This window comes from Aquarana catesbeiana, linkage group LG02 (genome assembly GCF_042186555.1).
Source record: "Aquarana catesbeiana isolate 2022-GZ linkage group LG02, ASM4218655v1, whole genome shotgun sequence".
NCBI classification, from domain to species: Eukaryota; Metazoa; Chordata; class Amphibia; order Anura; family Ranidae; genus Aquarana; species Aquarana catesbeiana.
The window spans coordinates 163,507,556-163,513,239 of NC_133325.1; positions in this window are offsets into that span (position 1 = coordinate 163,507,556).

Below are 5,684 nucleotides of genomic sequence, written 5' to 3' on the forward strand. Positions count from 1 at the left end.
CCATTTTTCCGGAGACCACTGGGAGAATTTACTGTGTGTTTGTAGTAGGTCATCCAGCAGCTGTGTAATACAATGAAGGACATTTTCTAGACATTATCAGACTCCAGTCGTGCAGGTGTTTCGTCAGATTAGGCGACCCGTCAGAATGTGTAACGGAAGTGACGTTTTGTCTCCGCCATCTTGCTACACCCCGCACTCCTCCACAGTAAGGATACGGTGAGAATGGGACAAGCAGTTAACTGAGTTAGGGAACATCTGTGTGTTGTATTATTGTACTATTGTTAGCTACGGTGTGGGCGCTCATTATTGCTGCACTAACACAAGTGACGATGCCTGCTCACCACCACTGGTTAACCATTTGCCTACTACACACTTTTACCCCTTTCCTGCCCAGGCCAATTTTCAGCTTTCAGCGCTGTCGCACTTTGAATGACAATTGCACAGTCATTCTACACCCATATGAAGTTTTTTTTTTTTTCACACAAATAGAGCTTTCTTTTGGTGGTATTTAACCACTTCAGCCCAGGAAGGATTTACCCCCCTTAATGACCAGAGCATTTTTTGCAATACTGCACTGCGTCAGTTTAACTGAAATTTACGCGGTCGTGCGACGCTGTATACAAACAAAATTGATGTCCTTTTATTCCCACAAATAGAGCTTTCTTTTGGTTGTATTTGATCACCTCTGCGGTTTTTATTTTTTGCACTATAAACAAAGCCTTAACAGATTACAAGTTTAGAGTTACACAGGAGGTCTGGTGCTAGAATTATTGTTTTCGCTCTGACGTTTGCAGTGATACCTCACATGTGTGGTACAATTGCCAATTACATATGCCTGCATGACTGATGTGTGCTTTATTATTTGTAAGCGAGCATGGTGGGATGAAGCACTTAAAAAAAATGTTTTGTTATTATTTGTTTAATTTTTACACTGTCTCAATTTTGTTTACTTTTATTGCTATCAGAAAGAATATAAACATCTCTTGTGATAACAATTAGCAGTGACAGGAAAGATTGTTTAGTCCCTAGGGAATCTCTCCCTCTATAGCTGAAGCGATGGGATGTTGCTACCATCACCATCAAGGTTCAGTCGCATTCGGTCCAGCGACAGAGTGGCATCTCTCGGAGTATGGCTACAGAGAAAGCGATTCTATGGGGACTCACAGGGGCAGCTTTTTTAGTGGTGCTGCCGCTGGTGATTTGCTCTAGCAACAGAATCGCCTGTGTGTCCTCAGCCTAAGGCCTCAAGCACACAGGGGTATAAAAACGCAATTTTTACAGTGATCCAGCATATTTTTTGAATGCCTTTAAACTCAGTTAAGTGTTAGGCCTCGTACACACAGTTCGATTGTTGTACGACCGAGCGTCTGATTTTTGTCAAAAGCGCATGTGCAGGATTTTGTCTAGCATACTAACTATCCGCAAATTGTCATTCGACAAACACAAACATAGTGACGTACTATGAGAGTATAAAGAGGAAATTCATTTCTCAAGCGCCACCCTTTGGGCCCCTTCTGCTAATTTCATGTTAGTAGAAGTTTGGTGAGCATTGATTTGCACTTTTTTGTCAAGTTATTTTTATTTGGGTGGCAGATAGCATCTCTAATTTAATTTCTGTTGGGTTTTTTCTGCACAATAAAAAAAAAAAAATGTGTAGAATAGTACTTGGCTATGTGTTTTTCTTCAAATGACAGTTTGAACAACAGAATGGAAAATTAACAAGGGACACCAACAGATGTCTGCAGCGTCTTTTATATGTGGTTCTATAGAAAACACACATCAGCAACCAGTGCACCTTTTGCATGCCTGTCATTGGGCAGTGCGGGTCACAGACAAAATGTACAGAGCCAAGCAGCGTGGCTCAGTGCCTTCCAATAATATCCAATCATAGCACTGAAAAATGTAAACAAAAAAGTAAACAAGCTCTTCTTATCTGTTTCTGCTGCAGAATGCTGGTAATGTGCTGTGAAATGCTAACACCACAGAGAAAACATGTAATTGGGGCCTTTGCTAGGGACTTGAGTAATTCGCTTTAAATATTTTTGAATTAATATTTTTATTGTTGAAAAATGTGGCACTACATCAATAACAATTCTATTTGTTATCATTTACTAAGAACTAACCCCCAAGGGTTAAAAATTCATCATATCGTGCAACAGCTATCGACAAAGCATTAAACAGTTGTAAGATAATGCAGTGTTTACTGTCAGGGCCATCTTTTCCAACATATTAAGGGAGGAGTCTAACTTAAAAAAAAAAAAAAAAAAAAAAGGAGAGACGTACACATATATACATGCATGTATATATACACATCCCTGCTTATATACCTACCCATACATTCATACCCCATATATACATACACATGCGTATGTACATTAATGTCCAGTAGCTCAAGGTGTGTGGCCCAGCGGGGGGGTGGGGGTGCCAGTGTCATTTTAACTCATAAAAGGTGTAAATATAGGGGATTCAAAAAACTGCACCCATGGGGTCCAAGCCTACCTGAACTTAGTCATTTTCCTTGGCTGAAGCTACCAACTCTTCCATACGCATGGTGTAGTACACATCTGCTACCCATTCACGTATTGCTGAAGATTTCCAATATCTAGGGATCAAAGCTCTACTTGCCATAAGCAAAAATCTAAATATTTCCCTTTTAATAGATGTAATTGATCCTGGAATCAGGGATAAAAGAGCAACCTCCCGGGTCTCTGGCCAGATCTTAAAGTGGAGTTCCACCCAAAAATGGAACTTCCACTTTTTGGAATCCTCCCCCCCATCGGTGTCACATTTGGCACCTTTCAGGGGGGAGGAGGGAGCAGATACCTGTCTAATACAGGTATTTGCTCCCACTTCCTGGCATAGATCACCGCGGTGATTGCGGTGACCTATGCCACTTCCGCTGCCTACCCCATCCTCCCCCGCTGTATTCTGTGAGACACAGAATACAGCAGGGACCTGTGAGGACGCGCAGCGCGGCTCGCGCATGCACAGTAGGGAACCAGGAAGTGAAGCCGCATGGCTTCACTTCCTTATTCCCTTACCGAGGATGGCGGCGGCAGCAGCCGAGAGCCGAAGGACGGATCGGCTTCAGCTGCTGACACCGAGGGCTCGCTGGACAGGTAAGTGTCCATATATTAAAATTCAGCAGCTGCAGTATTTGTAGCTGCTGGCTTTTAATATTTTTTTTTCAGCAAACCTCCGCTTTAACTGTAATCAAATGACTTAGATGGAATATAGCTGCCCAGAATGGTTTTATTACTTTAGAATACTGTTTCATATCACATTAAAAAACATTCATTACAATAGAAGTTTAAACCAGCTATCATCTCACTGCAGAGTGTTCCACTGACAAGCAGGCAGTGGTTTTGTATTCTAAGAGGGCTGGAAGGAGATCTGACCGAACTTTCTGTGGAAACATCTGATAAAACAGGAAGCCTGATGATCAAGTTAGTAATCACTTTGATCTTTTATGCTTGTGTTTTCATCTGAAAAATTAAAAATGTTTATATACTTCACAAGGCCAATGTGCTTTGTTGTGTTTTTAGAACTGCCTTTCCGCTTATTCAATGCACATCAATTCTGTGTGTTTTTTCTCAACTTTTTTTAAGCACATATGGTGTGAACAAACCCTAAATCTGTTTTCATTTTATTGCTATACTGCACAGATATTCTTTTTCTCGCGTGTACCAAGTTTTTTTGATAGGGAACGCCCCAAATTCAAACAAAGGACATTGGGAGCTGGACACTACCCTTGGGGACATATATCAATTAAAAAAATAAAAAATACTGGCCAATGGGTAGGGATGGGCTGAACACCCCCCCCTTTTCGGTTCGCACCAGAACATGCAAACAGGCAAAAGGTTTGAGTGAACCCTATTAAAGTCTATGGGACACGAACATAAAAAATCAAAAGTGCTAATTTTAAAGGCTTATATGCAAGTTATTGCCATAAAAAGTGTACGGGGACCTGGGGGACATGTATCAATGCAAAATAAAGGAACGTTTATTATCAAATACTTACCGTAATTTTCCTTTCCTGATGGACTTCATGACTTCAAGGATGAACTGCCCACGAAGTACCGGAGAAGGCCGATAATGCAGATACCTGGACTCTAATGCCGCGTACACACGAGCGGGCTTTACGGCAGACTTTTCGATGGACTTTCTGGATGAACGGACTTGCCTACACACGATCAACCAAAGTTCATCGAATTCGTACGTGATGACGTACGACCGGACTAAAACAAGGAAGTTCATAGCGAGTAGCCAATAGCTGCCCTAGCGTGGCTTTTTGTCCGTCAAACTAGCATACAGACGAGCGGAATTTTTTGACCGGACTCGAGCATTTTGGATGTTATGTGGATAACTTGATTCTTGTCCCCTGTCTTCCATTGTTGTAAGAAACCTTACTGGAAGGGACTTATTCTCCACAAGGCCCATATGACCATGGGAGTCCTGGAAACCATCACGCCGACAATTTCCAGGCACTGGGAGGCTTTCAGTCGCCGGGCATGTAAGGCCCGAGAAACTCTGTCCCGACCTGTCGGAATTTTCTGTAGTGGAAGGGAGATAGTGTTTGCCACTGTGTTGAACTGAGCTCCTAGGTATATTAAACGTAGAGCTGGGTCTAGCTGACTTTTTCCTAAGTTCAGGAGCCACCCGAAGCTGGACAGGGTGGAGATCACTTGTTCCCGGTGGGCCAGCAGCTGCTCTCTGTTTTGGGACAATACCAGCAGGTCGTCGAGGTAATGGTAAAGACGTACCCCTTTTAATCTTATGAATGCCACTGTGGCTAGGAGAACCTTTGAAAAGACCCGGGGGGACGTTGTCAGCCCGAAGGGAAGGCAGATAAATTGTAGATGATCTGGCCTGACTTGGAATCGGAGATATTTGTGAAACTCCTTTTCCACTGGGACGTGGAAATAAGCGTCCTTCAGGTCGATCGAAATCATCCAGTCGCCTGGCTTGTATGGCTCGCTGGATAGTCGACAGGGTTTCCATTTTGAATCTTCCGTGCTCTATAAATCTGTTGAGGTAGGTCAGGTCTATGCCTGGGCACCAAGAGCCACTCTTTTTAATGAACTAGGAAGAGAGGGGAGTATATCCCCTGAAACCATTCGTCCTTTGGGACGTGTACCACTGCTCCCTGAGTCTTCAGAAGGTTCACATTGGACAGCAATACCTGTCTCTGCTCCTCTGAACGAGGAAGAAGAGTGGAGACGAATCTGGGGGGAGGAGTACTGGAAAAGTCTCATCTGTGGCCTGACGAGACTGTCCTTATAACCCAGAAGTCTGAGATTGAGGCCACCCAGGCGTGCCGGAAGAGGAGCAGACGAGCCCCCACCCGGCCCGCCTGGGCGGGCACAATCTCAAAAAGATTTGGCCTGGTCACGACCACTGGATGTCTGGGTTTTAACAGTCTTACGAAAAGATGCCTGCCCTCTGCTCCAATTTTTCCTGAAGTCCCGGCCAGGCTTGTAAGAGTGTGCTTCTCTGGAGCGCTCCGGGCTACATCTTCTGAACTGGGGTTTCTTCCAACCAAGCAGGCGCCTGTCCTGGGGAAGGAAGCCTGACTTACCGCCTGTGGCCCGCGTTATGGCATCATCAAGCTTGTTCCCGAACAGTGAGGACCCCTCGAAAGGGATTTTACACCATACTTGCTTGGAAACCGGGTCGGCAAGCCA